We start from the raw sequence: 20,544 nt of genomic DNA, 5'->3' as shown, positions 1-20,544 counted from the left end.
ACCATTATACCATTCTGTCTCTCAAGGTATACTCTTGCCCAAAATGAATGTCTTATCAGAACTCAACACACATAACACAGGGACACAAGAAGCAGAGAAAACATTCAGGGTCATTTGTACATGTTGAGCAGTCCTCGTTCTACCAAGGGTATGTGATGGTTGAATGTCGAAAAGGTGGAAGATTGGTATCTTAGATGAATGCATGAATTAGAGGAAACAAAAGGTTTTTTTGAAGCCCACCCAGCTTATATCCATCTCTCCCTATAGGTGTATGATAGAAACACATTGTTGGTACCTGTATATATGCTTTGAAGGGTTACTTTTTTTGGATGATGATTCCAGAAATGCTCCAGTCAGCATGGCCACTGCCAGTCTCTATGTGGATTGTAGACTTTGCCTCAATTTGGGTAGTCTCTGCTTTCAAGGTGATCCTGTGAGCTTCAAAGAAACATTAAAAGCACTGCACTGATGGCATCTGACTCCAATTAAGCCTCGTGAGAATCACTCAAACAGTACCTATGTAACTGGGCTAAGGAGTGGTGGAAACCTTTTTTCACATCGTGAATGACTTTGTCAAAGTCAAACAATTCTGAAATGAAGTTTATTTTTCCTTAATAGGGATCATCAACCAGGGACCATATAATCTGGTATCCCCTTACTGTTTTGTTCCATTTTCAGAGGATGAAATAAAATGATATCATCCAAGACTCTGCTGAAAATTTAATTGGGGGCAAAAAGAATGAAGATTTCATTTTGATGGAAGGACATGAAATATATTCTGCTGAGTCTGGGCCACGTCTGGAGAGTAGCTTCATGGGTAAAATTGACATGCAAAACAAGAATGCTGAAGAGAGAAAAAAAGAACACACATTTCTAGTGATTTGGTTTGCCTTTATTTCTTTGTGAGCATTAAATCAGGAGAGATTAGACCACACTCCTGAACTAAGAGTTGGAAAGAGAGAAAAAGAGGGGAAATGAAATAATAAAAAAGAAAGACAAGAAAGAAGACTATAACAGGATTATTCACTGTGTTGTCAAAGGTTTTCATGGCTGGAATCACTGGGTTGCTATGAGTTTTTCGGGCTGTATGGCCATGTTCCAGAGGCATTCTCTCTTGACATTTCACCCACATCTATGGCAGGCATCCTCAGAGGTTGTGAGGTCTGTTGGAAACTAGTCAAGTGAAGTTTTTATATCTGTGGAAGGTCTAGTATGAGGGAAAGAACTCTTGTCTGTTTGAGGAAAGTGTGAATATTGCAATTGGCCACCTTGATTAGTATTGGATGGCCTTGCAGTTTCAAAGCCTGGTTGCTTCCTGCCTATGTAGACTTGTTCCACTTGTAGACAGACCCACTAAGAAAAATCAAATAAATGCTACATTTAGCAAAGGACAAGAGGGATCATCTCATCTCTGCAGGAGTCTACTGTATATCATGCAGCCATGGACAAGTCTACATAGGGACCACCAAACATAGCATTGCCCAAAGACGAATCAAGGAACATGAAAGGCACTGCAGACTAACTGAACCAGAGAAGTCAGCCATAGAAGAGCACCTGATGAACCAATCTGGACACAAAAATGCTGGACCACTCTAACAACCACCATGTCAGACTACACAGAGAAGCCACTGAAATCTACAAGCATGTGGACAATTTCAACAGAAAGGAGGAAACCATGAAAATAAACAAAATCTGGATACCAGTATTTAAAAGCTCTAAAATCAGGTCAGTAAATAAAGAACAACACTCAAAAACAAGGGGAATTCCAGACAAGAAACAATCTGGGCCAGCTAACACCGCTGAACAAAGGATTCCCCCAGGCAGGAAGCAGCCAGGCTTTGAAGCTTCAAGGCCATTCAATGCTAATCAAGGTGGCCAATTTCAACATTCACACTTGCCTCCAACAGACAAGAGTTGGAGGAGATGTGGTACCATTGAGATATTTCAAAGGGGAAAGGCATCAATCATATGACCTCATAGTTAGGTCAAACACACCCACCCAGGCATTAAAACAGCATTCGCAGTATTACATCTCCGACCATTTGCTAATTTAGAAAGCTCTTTCTTTAATAGATATTAACCCGAAAGAACAATTTCTGCTGTATAAGGCATAATCAAAGTTCTATAGCCATTCTAGATGGAAATGCTAAAACCAATTGCCGTTGGTCCAACAGAACTGAATATTCCAATTCTCAGTTCCATTCTTGCTGCAAATGTTTCATGTCATGTTTCTTTATAAGTAACAGAAATTAATCTAAGTTCAACATCTCTTACATTTAATTCCAAAATATGAAATTATCCACATGGGTTCCTGGATAATGACATTTTGGCTACATAAATGTTGTTTCATACAAAAAATATTTAAAATATTCAGGCTATTATATAGTATGTATTTGAAAGATAAATGTTCTTTTGTGTTTGGACTTGGGCCCCATCTCTGAGATACCTTATTGCATACAAATGCAGGTATTCTATAATCTGAAAAAAAAAATCTAAAATCCAAAACACTTCTGGTTCCAAGCATTTTGGATAAGAAATGCTCCACAATCCAGAATTGGCCCTGCAACTTTCAGTCCATTTGAAGTTCTCTTAATATTGAAGACATTAATGGAGGACAATCAAGGACTTAATCCAAGAAATGAACTTCTGATGCCCATAAAGCTGCAGGACCAATTCTTGATGGTAAAAATGTTCCTGCTGTAAATATTCCCATTTAATTAATTGAGGTAGTTTAAACTGCTCCTAAAAAATTGAAAAATACAGAAACTCATCATAAACACAAAGTATTTCATTTAAGGAAGTGTCAATATATTTAACAGCAATTTAAAAGTGTGCTCCTTGAAAAGTAATGTACATAGATACAGGCAATGTAGAACATGTCTGCATTAAGGCTATGGCTTTAGTAGTAATTCACTCTATGATTTGTCTATGTCAAATCATAGAAAACTCACTTCTGTGGGTTTTTTTTGGAGGCCAGAGAGCTCAGTACCTGCATTATAGTTCACAAGGTTATATGGAGGAAACAGTGAGAAGCCACACTGCCATATAAAATCCAGATTATCTGCTTTGAACTGGATTATATAGCAGTGGAGGCTTGAATAATGTAATTCAATTAAATAATGTGGATTTAGAAACTGGGTTATATTGCAGTGGAGATCCAGCCTTGGCCCCCTCTTTTGCAATGTAAATATGAGATGCATCTATGTATAGAGAAGGTGGGATTGAAACAAATAATAATATATAATACATTTATTTTTATAACCCACCTCCATCTTTCTGAAGAAACTCGAGCGGCTCACATGGGGACCAAGCCCAAAAGTTAACAGAGATAAAAATTAAAAACACAACAACAATATAATTAAAACAGCTGAGCAATAAAATAAAACATCATAAAATACATCTGGGGTATCAAAACAAAAAGGCGGTGCGATTAAAATGACAAGGGAGGGGTTTTTCCTAGCTTTATTACAAATTGACAATCAGACAATCAGAACTATATTCTGATCCCTAGAGGACTAGGAATCCTATCCAATGTCCACCGTAAAACCCACTAAACTCAATTGGGCTTGCTTCTTAGCAGAGAGGCATAGGTTTGTACTGGAGAGATGTCAACCATCATTCTTTGAGTGGCCCTTGAAAACATTTGCATTTGAAAGCAGAAGCCCCTGCATGCAGATGTTGATCTATCCATCTTATGCCAAGAACATCGCTTTGAGTGATGATGATTCACACCATAATGAGATTAAAGGACTGAGTAAGTGACATATGGAAGGTGACACCATATGGAATGTTCAGGATTAAAGCACACTGGCCAGTTATGCTGGATTAGTCTGTAAACAAATGGCAGGATCAAGGCTGGAGGATAAGACACCCATCTCCATTCCCTAGGACAGAAATCAGCTCAGAATTGACTAATACAGATCTCAGATCTTCCTGGTTGGGAAAAAGAAAGAGGACTGACTATCTCTGATGAGAACCCAGTGAAGCCATTTTCAGCCATTTCCTTCAGCTGTACAGTCTTAATGTGCTGAACAGATTGATCTATCCATATTCCACATGACATTCTGATATTACAGAATGACTATCTTATCGATCTGAGTCCCTTCAGGGAGACAGGGTGGAATAGAAATAAAGTTTTATTATTATCCATGGTACCAGCACCCACAATTCCATTTTATTCACATGTGGCAAGATCTGATCTCACTAAGCATTTTCTAAGGCCTCCATTGTGGTTCTGCAGTATTCTTGTGTCAGAGGGCCTTCATTTCAACAGGGTTTGCTATTATTTGCAATTTCATTTATTCATGCATGCCATAGGTTCTCCACCAATCAGGGCCATAGCCAGAAAATTTTTTCGAGGGTTTTTTTTTTGAATTTTGGGGGGGGGGGGTTGAACCCCTAGCACCCCCCAGCCCCACTACAAACCTGTCAATATCTGCTTGAGATAGTGCCTGGAGGGACTCTTAATGCTTTGCGTCTCATAGATTTAGCATGGGGATTTGGTTAACCAGTTAAAATTCATGAGTAAACTAGTTTTTTTTTATAACCTGAAAAATTTCGGGGGGGGGGTGTTGAACCCCTACCCCCCCCCCCTTGCTACAGGCCTGCCACCAATGGACTATGCCATCACAACACATTTTTTTTAGTCATTGCTGAGTTTGGGGCGGGCTTAGCTCAGCAGGCTAAACCACTAGTTGTAGAAAATCCTGCCAATTGAAAGGTCAGCAGTTCAAGCTCGGACTGGAGTGAGTACCTGCCATCAGCTCCAGCTCTCTGCCCACTTGCAATAATAATAATAATAATAATAATAATAATAATAATAATAATAATAATAATAAGGCCACCTTACTGGGATCTGCACGCATTATTCGCCGATACATCACACAGCCTTAGACACTTGGGAAGTGTCCGGCGTGTGATCCAGTACAACAGCCAGCAGAGTGTCTGCTGTGGACTCATCTGGTTGTGTTTCAAATAATAATAATAATAATAATAATAATAATAATAATAATAATAATACATCTTTATTTATATCCCGCTTTTTTCGCTCATGGGATCCAAAGCGGCTTACAACATCTTCAAATCACATAAACAACACTTAGCAGATTGAAAGCAGAAATGTGAGTAGCAAGCTTGGGTCGGGGAGGGCACCTGCCATCAGCCCCAGCTCCCTGCCTACTTAGCAGATTGAAAGCAGAAACATGAGTAATAAAAGCAGAGAGGTTATAAAAAAGGCGCCCATAAGGCAATTCGATCTGGAGGACATCTAAGGATGACAAAGCTCCTCAGCATGGAAGATGGAGCAACAGCACCCCCTCCCCACCCCTGGCCAAAACCGAGCACAGCCTCCAGATGCCAGAAATGGAAAATATGGGGAAAGCCTTTACCTCTGTCTATGTATTGTCTGTCCTTGTTAACTGTATAACAGCATTGAATGTTTGTCGTATATGTGTTCTGTAATTTATTTATTTATTGACAACATTTTTACTCTGCCTTTCTCACCTGTAGGGACTCAAGGTGGCTTACAGGGTTGGCAAAATTCAATGCCCAGAAACAGAATTCAATAAGATCAAACAGCACAATTACATCAATTAAATACTTAATAAAAACATTATACAAAGGTTAAAACACATAAATAATTCAGTCCATTCATCCAAATACCTTGTACATAAACCTAAGTTCGGGCCATGTCAGATCATAATACTTATTCATTGAATGCTTGCGCACAGAGACACGTCTTTACATTTTTCCTAAAGCTCAAGAGGGTTGGGGCCTGCCGAATGTTAGGAAGGGCGTTCCACAGCCGAGGGGCCACCACCAAGAAGGCCCTGTCCTTCATCCCCACCAGCCGCGCCTGCGAGTCCCCTCAGGAAGATAGAACGGAATATAAATAAAGTATATTATTATCAACCTCATAATGACCAAAATCCCTTGCAAATACAGCAATTTTCTTGTGGGGGAGGCAGATAATGTAATTCTCTGGAAAACAGTTACATATTTGTCTGCAGCTCCCCCACTCTCCGCCAAACAAGAAATCACCAAGCTTGGGGAGGGGAGCTGAGGTTGAGAAAAAATTGAGTTTTGGGTATCATTGGACAGGAGATTGTCAGCAGTATTTTTATATTTGCATGATTGCAGTATTGCTTTTTCTAAGCACAGTTATGAACCTCTCTGCTTTTCCAATTGCTATTTTTGCACATGCGATAAATTGGTGCCTGTTTGCTCTTCCATTTAGCACTGAAAGGATCTTTATATCCCTGCTTCTACCTCATTCTACATCATTCTATGCAGTCTTCAAATATCAGCTTGCAAGCCCTGTGAATTTTAAATTCACAGAGCTGCCTTTACTTTTCTTTTCTTCTTTTGCCCCAAAGCTAGCCCAAGTCATTTGATGCTTGAGTTTTAAATAGCATTCCTCTTCCATCAATCCAGTGGTAAACATACAATAATTAAAAACAAATATATGATTCCCCCCACTCAATCCCAGTGTAGATACCTTATGAATAGGAATAGCCATTTTTGTCTTCTAAAGAGCAGTTTCTCAATTTTTGCCTGTCTGAAAAACACTCATCCACTTTCCGAAAGCCTCCAAATAAACACACTGGTCTAATTTTAGAAAAGAAAGGAAGAAAGGAATTTGTTTCCATGTTCTGCACTGTCATATGCACTTGCATAAAAAGAGTTGAAGTCTTGCTCCTGTTCTGTCAAAAGTGATGTAGAATCCAAGCTCCAAACACATGCCTGCCTGCCTCCTTGCCTGGCTGGATCTCCAAGTTTCTTGAAGCAGAGAAAGAATTAACATTTCAGACTAACAGTTGTCAATCTCCAAGGCCCCTTCTATACTGCCATATAAAATCCCAATTATCTGCTTTGAACTGGATTATATGGCATTGTAGAAGGGGCCCAATATAAAATGGATAGCAAACATGTTTAGCCATTGCAAACCCAACCCCACTCCATCCTCTGTAAAAATCTTTACATTTCCAAAAAACCACTTGAATGTCATTTTTGACATTATAGACAGCTAGCTAGCTTTGATTGGTTACATTAGAAAAAGATAACCACCTGAAACTACGAAGATAACCACCTGAAGCCTAACCCTGCCAAGACAAAAGTGTGAGCTTTCCACCCTTGGAACCATGAAGCAAACAGGAAATTGAAAGTTACCTGGGAAGGCCAAGAGCTTGAACATTGTTTCCACTCTAAATATCTTGATGTCACCATAGATCGAACACTGACATATAGGAAACACTGCATGAACACCAAGCACAAAGTAACTGCACACAATAACATTCTGCGGAAACTTACTGGCAGTGCATGGGGTGCAGACCCACAATTACTAAGAACATCAGCCCTGGCCTTGTCTTACTCAACTACAGAGTATGCCTGTCCTGTCTGGCACAAGTCTGTCCATGTGAAGCAGGTGGACATAGCACCGAACGAAACATGCAGAATAAGCACAGGATGTCTTAAACCTACACCTGTTGATAAATTCTACACGTCGACAGGAAGTTGCTGCTGAGAGAGAAATAAGGTTGAATACTGTGAAAGCCATCCACTGCAGGGCTATCAGCCTCTCCCCAGTAGACTCAAATCAAGAAAAAGCTTCATGAGGATCACCACTCCTCTTGACATTCCCCCAGCAACAGCAATGACATCCGTCTGGGCAGCTAAGGCAGAAATCCCAGTTGGATGGCCCCCACGAAGGTCTGCCTCCAGGGCAAACCCAGAATGGGCAACTTGGAAGTCCTTGAACAGACTCAGAAGTGGAGTGGGCAGATCAAAAGACAACCTGGCAAAATGGCACTACCTACCAGTAAAAGATTCCTCCACCTTGTACAACTGTGGAGCAGAGCAGACAACTCCGCATCTGTATGCTTGTCTGCAGAGTCCTGCCTCATGTGCAGAGGAAGAATTGTTTGAAGCTACAGACAATGCAATCACTGTTGCCCGTTTTTGGTCAAAATGTATTTGATCACTTGTGCTCCTTTTATTTTTTATCAGTTTTAAACTAATTTATGCAATGCTTTTGATACAAAATAAATAAATAAATAAATCAGAAAAAAGAAACTTGATCACTGTGAACCTTAAAATGGACTCATACTTTGGTTTGGAACCATACTTTGGAAACATTTGTTCTAAGTGTTGGAGGTTTCTGTCTGAAACAGTTATTTTATTTACAGGGTGGGGGAGACTTAACAGAGACCCAAACTTTCCTCTTGGCCCCATGAAGTTAAAAGTAGATGTTACAATGCTTACTGGCATTTCAATCTGCCTGTCCCATAACATTTGAGGAGGTGCATGTGAAACAGTATCTTGCCACTGATTTCCCTCTCTTCCGACAGATGCTTCCAGTGAAATGCAGTCGAGGCAGAGAAACTCACAGCCATAACATCATGTCACACATCAAACATCCAAGGATGTGACAGAGTAAAGACATGGAAAGGAACACGAGGCTACTCTTTTTCATCAGGCTTGTGGGATCTTCCTTCCAATATATGACCATTTGGAGTAAGCAAACCATAAGACTGGATTATCCTTGGGATCAGGAATGTTGACTTAGGGGAGACTGGGGATGTTTGTCACAGGTACGTATCTTCCTCAACTAATACCCTGAACAGTTGCTCCCCCGTCTAGTACGTTATCCAGTTTTAAATCTCAAATAGTGATTAGGTCACATAAAGTGGCTCTTATTTCATCCAACTTCAGGATTTCTCATCTGTACATACAGTATATCTGCAATACATATTCAAGCTCTTTAGTTTTAGCTTTCAGTAAAACTTCACCTACAGAGTTTAATGGCTTCCAAGCTCTATTCTGGAGTAAGCACCATTAAAAAAACAATACGAACAATACTAATAAATAGGTACAGGTGGATCCCTTATCCAGAATTCCCCAATCCAAAAGACTCCCAAATCCAAAACTGCCACCTAGTTGGCTGAGATACTGACACATTTGTTTTCTGATTGATCCATGTTCACAAACTTAGTTACATGTTCAACATGATTAAAAATATTGTGTATAAAATTAACTTCAAGGCTATATAAGGTACATGTGAAACATATATGAATTTTATGTTTAGACTTGGGTCCCACTTCCAAGACATCTCATCATGTCGATGCAGCCATTCAAAGTAAATAAATAAATCTGAAACCCAAAACACTTCTGGTCCAATAATTTGCATATAAGGGATATTCAAACTGTAATTGACTAGGACAGTGTGTGGTGTGTATCTGTAAAGGGACTGGGGAGATAAACAGAGTCCAGTAACCATATCAACCATGACTCTAGAATATTCATTGATGACATCACTGTGTTGTAAGTTGGATATTGCCTCAACTGACTAGGACTTTGACAGTTGTTTCCAGTCATCTCTTGAGTGGAGCAACTCCCCTTGCGGCTCTTAGAGCAGTGAGGTCCCAGCGCCTTTTATCGAGTTTGTCCAATTCAATATTTCGGAGCATATTTTTCAGTTGATATTATTGAGTTTCTATTCAACTCAATAATATTTGCTTTTGGAAAATCCAGATTCAGTCATCGTAAGGTCAGTAAACCCAGTTGTTGTTGAATTCTTTGTGATATGGCTTGGGTCCCTGAAATGTCCATACTGGAAAGGGACAGAATGGGAAATCTAATGAGTGGTTAATGTTAAGAATGTACAGTTGGCCCTCTGCATTTCTGGGCTTAACTCTTGTGGATTTTACTGGTCGATGAGGTCACAAAGAGTTGGAAATGACTATGTGAATGAAGATGAATAAGAATTTGATTGTTTAGTATTTTATGAAATTGTGTGGGTTCTCAAACACAACTCTACAGTCAACTTATGCCAGAATATGATCTTAAAGTCATGCTGGAGTTGCTAGGGATTCCCAAAGGGAAGACTTCTCCTGGCACTTTGAAGTCCTCCAGTGCAAGTCTAGGATCGGCTTCCAGTGGAGCGGATTCTGGAACTCGTGTTACTTTTGTATATGTATTTAGAGCAGTTGGCTTATTTAGACTTGATCACTGTACACGACTCGTGCCTCATTACACTAGAGCATGAATCTACTTTAAATTTGGTTTCTGCCTCCTGCAGAATTCTGGGGTTTGTAATTTGGTGAAGTCCAAGACCTGTCTGGCTGAGCAGTTTAAAGCCCCCTCCCTAAAGTGGATTTAAAGTGGATGCAAGCTCTAGTGTGACAACATCCTTAGGGGCGTCCAAATGATTTTTTTTGGTGGGGGGGGGGTAACATAATTAAGCCTGGTAGCTGTATCCTTGCCCTTGTTCTGTGTGCCAGCTGTACATGTGGCATCCGTGAGAAGGACCTTTCTGTACTGATTAGTGCCAATCCGTATTCCTCATTGTATGGAAAAGCTCTGTATGTGGATGCCTTTTGGGATTGAGGCCCCTTACCACATATACTGAACAAACAACTGATTGAGGTATCTGGTCTGTGAGTACATTGTTACATCAGTTGGTTGGCTTTTCAATACTTTCATATTTCCTTACATACAAAATTTAAGTGTGTGGAAGTTACGTTTAACCTTGGAAGCTTGGTGAAACTTGGGAAGTGGCTTTTAAGTTCTAATAGTTATGGTTAAATTGAAGGCTAAACATTCATTTGGGAAAAATGAATTATTTCTCATTTCTGAAATGTAACTAATACATTTATCTTTAAAAACCCAACCTCCTCTGAATATAGAAGCAGGAGGCAAAAATTAGCCAATGTTGAGATATGCCTCCTTCATCAAATTGCCATTCTGAAAAAAATAATAAAAAGTTAAATTTGAATTGAAAGAGGAGTGATATCATAGAATCATAATGTTGGTAGAGTCCCGAGGAGTAGCAATAAAAAGGCTTACTCCCTCCTCAATATGACATCCTTTTAAAAATTGAAACATGGCTATCATGTCCTCTCTTAACCTTCCCTTCTTCAGGCTAGATATATGCCCAGATCCCTGAGCTACTCCGCATAGAGCTTAGTTTCCAGACCTTTTAAACGATTTTGGCTTACCTTTTCTGAACACGTTCCAGTTTGTTAATTTTTAGTAAGTTGCAATAGCTAATAAACAAAGTCATATCTTCATTATTGGGGGAAATGAACAAATTATAAGACGTGATTTCCACCATGTTATTTGAAAGCTATGTTCAGTTCCTAAAATATGATCAACGTTCATTTGGCCCTCACCATTTATTGACTTGACCTTTGCGGATTTGACTATTCACAGATTGGAGGTCCTCAGATATGATTCTGTAGCCATCTTCCAGCAGAAGCTGACAATACAGTTATACTGGGTGATCTAAAAATCACTTTCTACCACCAAATACAATCTAAAAATTGGAGAAATATAAAAAACAGTGTTTTTCTCAATAGCGCTGGATATCTAGCTTCCTTCCTGCTTTTCTCTGCCTCCTGAGGGCATTTCTGCACAAGCATGCAATGCGGATTGGGACTGGCATGAAAAACACCGGGCCCAACAGGAGTCTTGTGAACTGCTTTGGGGGTGAACTCCATCCCCACGGCCCAGCCCTTCCAGAGGTAATATAAGTTTGGTGACTTATTTTAAGGTAGTCTGTAATTGGAGGAATTACAGTTAAGACTGATTCTCAGTTGGAGAATCAGGGTGGCTCAAAGGTTGGATCCTGAGTCAGTTTAAAATAGGTTTGTTGGCTTAGTTTAAGGTAGTCTGTTTCCAGATAAGGAACAAATAGTCTGTGATTGAAATTCACAGGGTGACTGCAGGTTAAAGCAGTGGAGAAAGAAGTGACATTTTAGGAAGTTTGAATCACGTCATTCTAGCTTTGCAACTGTCAAAGTGCCTCTAAGTGAGAATTGTAACTATTAAGCTTGTGCCTGAATAAACGTGTTATTGTTCCTTCAAACATCTCAGTCTCTGTCATGTACACATATTCATCAAGAATAAACAACAAGAAGAAAGAAAAACAAAATGTAAAAGTCTCCTCTCTAAGTAGCCAATGGCTAAATCTTCCAGTAGTGGTGGCAAGAATTGATGATCCCCTTGATATCTGGTGGCAGCATTATAAAACCTCTATAATTTGGTGGCAGCGTTTTAAAATAAACATTGTTATATTGGTGGCAGCTTTTAAATAAAACATCCTTAATAACTGGTGGCAGCGGATATAAAATATATAATAATATAAATTCCGACGTCGTTTCTTTACAATTTGGTGGCAGCGGTGGGATTTAAAAAGATTCCCCCCTGCCTGAGTTCTCCACAAACTGCCTGAAAGAACCTCAGTCGTTCTTAGCTCTTTACAGGAGGTACCTCAGATAAGTCATTACATTGTTTTCTGTAAAGCAGTACATTTGAGAACCAAATATATGGGGCTGATCAGGGTAAATTGTGATAAGGAAATATGATGTACTGTATATATTCTCTTTTATCATATTTATTTTCTGTATTGTTATGTATCTTATTTTAATGCATAGAGTGTAATCAAGACTTATCAAGCCTTGTGCTTTGTTTTGGTATTCACAAAAAAAGTTATGTTTGTAATGTTAGTTTAGACATTTGTACATTTAGACATTTATGGTTTTTTTTTAAATAAGAGCTGAAGTACAGCACTTACATTGATCTGTGAATAAATTGATTCGGGGTTTTTTAATCATTTTTTTTTTACTAAACCTTTTGGACATATACATAGAAGTTGGGTAGCGTCTGTGTTTCTCAAAGGGATGGTGAAGAGGACTGAGGTGACAGGGATGGAATCCTTTTGATCCCACCGGTGCCACCAATTGAAGAGAGCCCAATTTGTGGTACTCAACTCAGGCAGGGGGAAATCTTTGTCTAAATCCCACTACTGCCTCCAATTGAGGAGATGTGCGCGCGTGTGAGAGGGAGGGATGGAGGATGTGTGAATGTATGACAGGGATGATTTAGTGGATAAGGAAGGATAACGGAACTGATTGGGTTTAAATGAGTAAAGATGGTAACTTATATAGGAAAGTACGGTAACTTATATAGATAGGTACGGTAACTGCCACCAACGTGAGGTAACAGGCTTACAGAGAGGCAAGGAGACTTATCTTTATGAACAATAACAAAATTCAAGTTTATTTTTGGTACATAAGCGTATGGTTTCAATCAGTAAACGTTCCAGATCTTAAGTTACAATGTAGTCTTTCTGGAATGGATATTTCTTAAATAACTTCTCTTCAACACAGTATACTAAACTCCCCCGGTCAGCTTATATTCCCAGCCTTTCCCCTGAGTGACCATAAGCTGCCGTCCTTAGCTAATTTCCACAGCTCCTAATCTTTCCAAAACCTAACTGCAACTGTCCTTTTTTAAACCCTCACAGCAACTGAACTTTTAAAAGGGAATATCCTCCAACTGTCATCTTAGCCACACCCCTTTTCTCCCAAGGGAAGCTGTGTTACCATGGCAACCTACCAAATGCTGCTTCCAGCTAGTTTCCATGCTAGGCTTTTCCTTGCTAATATATAACTCTTTTTTTTTCTTTAACAAACAAATAAATAAAATCATATCAATGATCTCTGTTTTACACATAACTTCTCTACAGATGGCAATGACAAGTCATCAATCATATATCAGTCCACCTTCTTTGAGGCCCCTGGGCAAAATCCTCTTAGTAAAACCCTGCTGTTCCCGAGTCTAACGTGGCATCATCTCCCCCTTTCCTCTGCCTCCTCCTCCTCCCCTGGAAGATAGGAGGCAGGGCTGTGTCCTTTTTTGCTTCCACAACCACAAGTTGAGAGGATGGAGGAGTGTGGCCAAGCAGGTTGAAATGGTGAAGAGAGTGATACTAGAAGTCCTGCTCAGTGTTACATTGCTGCAGCAGGGCCCTCAGCACCCCCCCCCCTTTGTCTGCTGCACTTTGATCATGGAGCCATCATCAGAGACATGGTATCACACCAGAAGCGACTTGCAATTTATCAAGTCACTCCTGACATGGAAAAAATAAACAATTTCAAACTGCTGGATTGTCCATTTTACTTTGGTTGTGGTGTGCGTGTATAGGTTTTGAATGAAATCCTCCTGAAAAACCAACTCCTCATACCTGTGCTAGGAGAAGTGGAGCATCCCTCACCCAGAGAACTCCCAAATCCAAAACTGTCAATATGTTTTGACTGAGATAGGGCTGCCTTTGCTTTCTGATGAGTAGAGTGTACACAAGCTATTTCATGCATGAAATTATTAAAAATGAGTGAAGATTACTTTCAGATTGTGTGTATAAGGTGTACTTGAGCCATAAATGAATTTCCTGTTCATATTTGGGTCTCATTTCCAAGGTATCTCATTATGTACATATATGCAACACTCTGTAATCCAAAACACTTCTGGTCACAAGGATTTTGGATCAGGGATACTCCACCTGACCTGAACTTCCTTTTCAGAGCTTCGAAATGGTTGAACAGAAGCTCTCTGAAGCTTTAGATGCTCTTACTGCCTATTACAGGGAAAACCAGCTGATCCCTAATTCATCTAAAACGCAAATGTGTGCTTTTCACCTTAAGAACAGACAAACATCTCAAGCCTTTCCTGTAGTTTAAAGCCATTGTTCTGCATCCTAGTCTTCAGGGCAGAAAACAAGCTTGCTCCCTCCTCCCTATGAACTCCCCTCACGTATTTGTACATGGCCATCATGTCTCCTCTTTGCCTTCTCTTCTGCAGGATAAACATGTCCAGCTCTTTCAGCCATTTGTCGTAGGGCTTGTTCTCCAGATCCTTATTCATTTTAGTTGCCCTCTGGACAAATATCAGCTTGTAACATCTCTCTTCAATTGTGGCACCCAGAATTGGACACAGTGTGATTCCAGGTGTGGTCTGACCAAGGCAGAATAGAGAGGCAGGATTACTTCCCTGGGTCTAGACACTAGACTCCTATTGCTGCTGCTGCTCAGTCGTTTAGTCGCCTCCGACTCTTCGTGACCTCATGGACCAGTCCACGCCAGAGCTCCCTGTAGGCTGTCACCGCCCCCAGTTCCTTCAAGGTCAAGCCAGTCACTTCAAGGATACCGTCCATCCATCTTGCCCTTGGTCAGCCTCTCTTCCTTTTTCCTTCCATTTTCCCCAGCATCGTGATCTTTTACAAGCTTTCCTGTCTCCTCATGATGTGGCCAAAATACTTCAGCTTTGCCTCTAATATCCTTCAATCCAGTGAGCAGCCGGGCATCATTTCCTGGAGGATGGACTGGTTGGATCTTCTTGCGGTCCAAGGCACTCTCCAAGGCACTCTCCAGCACCAGAGTTCAAAAGCGTCTATCTTCCTTTGCTCAGCCTTCCTTATGGTCCAGCTCTCGCATCCATAGGTTACTATGAGGAATACCACTGCTATGACTATGCAGACCTTTGTTGCCAGTGTGATGTCTCTGCTCTTCACTATTTTGTTGAGGTTGGCCATTGCTCTCCTCCCAAGAAGTAAACGTCTTCTGATTTCCTGGCTGCAGTCTGCATCTGTAGTGATCACGCCTAGAAATATAAAGTCTGTCACTGCCTCCATGCCAAAATCCCATTGGTTTTTTTAGCTGCCGCATCACATTGTTGGCTCATTTTTAACCTGTTGTCCATGAGGACTCCAAGATCCTTTTCACACGTACTGTTGTCGAGCCAGGCGTCCCCCATTCCATATCTTTGCATTTCATTTTTTTCTGCCTAAGTGGAGTATCTTGCATTTGTCCCTGTTGAACTTCATTTTGTTAGTTTCATCCCATCTCTCTAATCTGTTAAGATCATTTTGGATTCTGCTCCTGTCTTCTGGAGTATTGGCTATCCCTCCCAATTTGGTGTCGTCTGCAAACCTGATGACCATGCCTTCTAGCACTTCATCTAAGTGGTTAATAAAGATGTTGAACAGAACCTGGCCCAGGACCGAACCCTGCGGCACTTGACTGCTAATGACTTGAGCAATTGTAAGCCTTCGTCATATGTCTCCGTTCTTAGGACATTGCCTCCCTAAAATACCAGGATATTTGTTGGAAATGCCCAAGTAAATCTCTGATTATTCATTATCAGCTTCTGGGATATGGGTGGTAATTCTCCCCTTTGTCTTAAACTCTCAGACGAGAGGTCTCTTAAAACAGTTATACCGTTTCCTTCATAAATGTTTACATAGTCTCTCCCCCCTCGCTCTATTACAAAGGAAACAAGAATGTTGTTTGGTTTCTCTGCTCCTCTCTGACCCACACTCCAATGAATTCTACCTTTATCTTGTATGTTTATCTCATATTTATTTTGCTTGAGCCATGATTGAAAAACATCTGCTAAACTGGCTATCGTTTGTGGTACCTGCTGATGTCAGACTCAGGCACAGGCATGATTAGCAAGAAAGGATCAGATCAATGTCCTCTTCTTGCTGGTCACTCTCTTCTGATGTCAGCGGACATGGCATGACAGCCAGATATTCACGTGGAAATCTGCAGCTGGTGGAGAGACATCCCCGTCCCCTGCTCAGATCAGATCCAGCTGTCTAGACAGCTTCAAAGCACCAGAACACTCGTGTTTTCTTCAAATGCTGAGTATCCCCTGACTTTCGATAGAGTGCAGTTAAGGCAACAAACCAGGGATACTCATCAGAAATCTGAGTGCAGTGTGTAAACAGCCAGCACTAGATTCAAGGTGAGGTCAGTTTTTCCATTCAGACAAGCCTTGGGATATCCTAAGTCAGTGGTTCTCAACCTGGGGAGAAAATTCAACTTCCAGAAATCGTAGCAGCTGGTAAAACTGGCTGGGATTTCTGGGAGTTGTAGACCAAAAACATCTGGGGACCCCAGGTTGAGAACCACTGTCCTAAGCTGTTTAGACAGTAACAAACCCTACTGCTTTGGTCAATGCAGTTGGGGGAAAGTGGTGGAGCATGTAGCAGACATCTTTTATTTGCTTTGAGGTTTTCCTGCACACTGGTTCCTCCCCTGAGGTTGTGTTTATGGTGGGATTGTGCCTTTAGCCCATCTTACAGGAAAGGACTCTTTTTCTTACTGTGAGCCAAGAGGGGCTTCTTGCCTTTACTACACACCCATCATGACCCTGGAGTTGCCCAAGGTTCCTCCAGTGAGGCATTGCTGGGGACGTAAGCGTGGAAGAACCTAACTCCCAACATACCACAGGACTTCTTCCCACTATTGGGGGGATGTGGGGGAATGGTCTTTTCATCTCTCTTTGTCTAAAAAGGAAACAGAGAATTTACTAATCCCCACCGCACATGTTCGCCTTCTCCTGCTTGTACTGCAATCATCTGTTTGTTTTGCCATCACTTATAATAATGCAGGCTCCTCCCACCATTTCACCCCGTCTTCTTTTTTAAAGGAAAATTTCACAATTACAGAAACCCTGTATCTATGCCTTCAAAAATAAAACTTTTCAATGGCTAATGAGTATAAATTTAATACTGTGCCGTTTTAGCATTAAAAGCCATTATTTTAAAAAAGGAATTGCCATAACACTTCAAATCTGCTGCTTTAACCTGTGTCTAAGTGCTGGAGTCAATTTCGAAGCATCTTTTAAATCATCGCGTTTCCAAATACTTTAGACACAGGCTCAAACGGGGAATCCACAGAAATATTTTGCATGGGCTCCATGTTTGACTTGAATAGAAACGCTTAGAAAAACACGGTGGGATGAAGTCCACATACATGTGGCAAAGCAACCGAGTGTGGTCAAGATGGCCAAAGTGTGGTCAAGGTGTTTGTAAAGTGTTCGTTGTTTTGTGTTCTGTTTCACTGTAAATTCTTAATGTATGTAAATAAAAATTATTTTAGAAAAGAAAAAAACATGGCCAAAGTTATTAATGCCAAAGAACCGATGAGTTAGGAGAAGTTGCAGCAGTTTGCTTTTGCCTGAACCGATTGCAAAGAGCAAGATTGCACCCTCCTCTCCTCTCCTCTCCTTTTCTCTTCAAAAAGGAAAAGGGTCAATGGGAGGAGGAGATAATCTGGGATATTTTAAAAGCAAAGGAAAAAGTGGGGTGACAAGAAGACGATTTGGGACTGTCTCTGCAAAATCAGGACAGCTGGCGGGAATGGAAAGGGAAGCAGAATAAAACCTTGAAGTTCTTTTGAGCGTACAAACCAGGTCTTTCTTTTTTAGGGTCTTCAAAAAGATCAGCAAAAAAAGCCATGTTTCTGCTGGTGAAAGAGTCTTAGAGTTAGATTGTGGCATGAACGACAGCATCCCTTGCTGCAGTAAGTGTATGTTTGCTGGACTTGGGATGAAGTTGCCCCTTCAACTTGCCCATTCAAATCTTCAGCAAGGTTTGCTTTTCTGTAATTGGCAGCTGGTGGGGTGGTAGATGGTGGCTCCTAGGTCACTCGGAGGGAGAACCCACTCTGGGTCTAACCCCAACTTTAAAAGATACACCGAATCTATTTGGCCTTTTAAATAATGTAGTTAATTTTATCTACTTAAAAAAGTCTTAATAATAACCATTGGTTTTCTATAAATCTAAAAATAAACAAATACACTTTTCCATGTATTTTTCCTGGACCTGCCAGATATGCACAAGGTTTGTGCTGAGAATGTGGTCTGTTGCCTCTAGGTAGAAGCTTGGTGGATCAAAGGCCCTTCTTCAGAGCTCCCCCTCTGGTGCCACGAAACATCACAATGTACAGGGCCCCACAACCACCTGTAATAGGTATGTTAGATTCCGAATGTTTTTTTCCAAAAAGTGGCAGAAATGACATCCAGCAACTTTGAAAGAAAGCACAAGAAAAATCCTATCCCAGGCAGAGTCAGAAACATGTTCTCAACAGTAGATGCTTCGCATGACAACTAGGGTTGATGGAGGTCTCAGAATTATGTTGTTTAGTTGGACCCCATCGTGGGATAGCAATGTGTGGTTTGGTTAGCAGGATGACAACATCCTCGATAACCCACCCACCCCATGAGACCTGCCTCTGAGCTCATCTGCCATCTCCATAGCAGTGTGGGGAGGTGGCTGGTAGGATTGGATATCCCCAGCACCAATAATGCCAAGTATTTTGTGGTGGTGTAGTCTTAAATGAGCAATCAAAATTCATTAACTTAACAAAAGATTTGTCCTTAGTTCAGATGCCAATTGGCTCTATTGGTTTGATAGTGTAGCTGAACACATCTGCTTGGGGTTTTCTTTTTTGCACCATTCTTAAGTTTGCAACTGTTGGGTACTCTCATGATAAGCCCCTTTATTTCTAATGTATCTCTAGACCTCTGTTTCTAAATTATTAAGCCTCTTGTGTGTCTTAGCAGGATTACCCGGAAATGCATGGCAGGAAGATAGGGATTCTCAAGTAGCAGAAAAAGGAGGGTATTAGGAAGCTTCCTGTTGAAATAGATTTTAGAAGGATGTTTGAGAAGCCTGGCTTTGGGTTCATTGCTAACAGAGGATGTTATTGGCTGATTCCCACTTTGTTTCTAAGCTCAGATCAAAGTGCTTTTGAAACCCTAAAATGCCAAAGATGCTGGGATAAAAAAGCCACATTTTCACATTGTGGACTCTCTGAATATCTGCCTCTTTCAGGTGTAATTTCAAAGTACAGTGACTAACAAATCTTTTGTTTTTGTAGCTCCCACTTGGACCGTACGAAGAAGACGCCCGATGAAGACTCTCTGGCTGGAGTTGATCTTCCTGACACTCTTTTTTGGGATTTTCTTACGTAAGTTCGATAAAGATCCAGTCTAAACATACATAGCCTTGTTTTATTTATTTAATCTTGAGAAGATTTATATTAAGATTTTCGCATGTCCACCACATTCCAAGATTTGCTCTGCATATTATTATAAAAAGATCCCAATTTATGTGTTGTGGTATACTATCTGAAGAACTTTTATATCAGTTCTCTTTTAGGTCTGATGCATAGGTAGATTTCAAATTCTGATTCCACCTATGTTCACACTCTTCAAATTTTATTGGATGGCCTATGTTTGCTGCCCATTTTATCACAGGGTCCTTTACTTGTTCCAGCTCAGTAAACCATTCCAATAATTTTTTTGTAAATCTTGATAATACCTTTTTTCCATTGAAATTAATTTGTCCCAGAAGGATTCTTTGTCTTCAAAGCCTATTCTCTTTTCCTTATTGTAATACTCTTTGAGTTGTATAATTGGTTAATTTTGTCTTGGGTTTTCAATAGGTACACTCCTTTCTGTTTTATCCAAATTTCTCGCTATGTCAGCTATTTTGTCCATCCTAGCAGCCTCCTCTGTCCTGCTTCCATGAATGAGAGCCAAAGCGGTGTTTTCGTATACAATCTTTGCTTATATCTTTCCCATATTTTAATTAAAATCGATCTTATAAAATGGTTTCCAAAATTTTTCTCAGTTTTAGTTTTCTTGTACCAAATGTAAGAGTGCCAGCCAATTCTTAAGTTGAATCCTTCCAGCATTATAATTTTCTCTCTTTTCAATGTAGTCCAATCTTTAATCCAAATTAGGCCACATGCTTCATAATACAATTTTAGGTTTGGGAAACCCAAACCCCCTCTCCTTTTCCCATCTGTCAAATTGACAAATTTAATTCTAGGTTTCTTTCCCTGCCATACAAATTAACTTTCTTAAGTTCATTATGAGTATTAATGGTCAGAGGCACACAATAATGATATTGCTACG

The sequence above is a fragment of the Anolis carolinensis genome, chromosome 1 (assembly GCF_035594765.1).
Source record: "Anolis carolinensis isolate JA03-04 chromosome 1, rAnoCar3.1.pri, whole genome shotgun sequence".
NCBI classification, from domain to species: domain Eukaryota; kingdom Metazoa; phylum Chordata; class Lepidosauria; order Squamata; family Dactyloidae; genus Anolis; species Anolis carolinensis.
Note: the sequence above shows the minus strand (reverse complement) of the source record.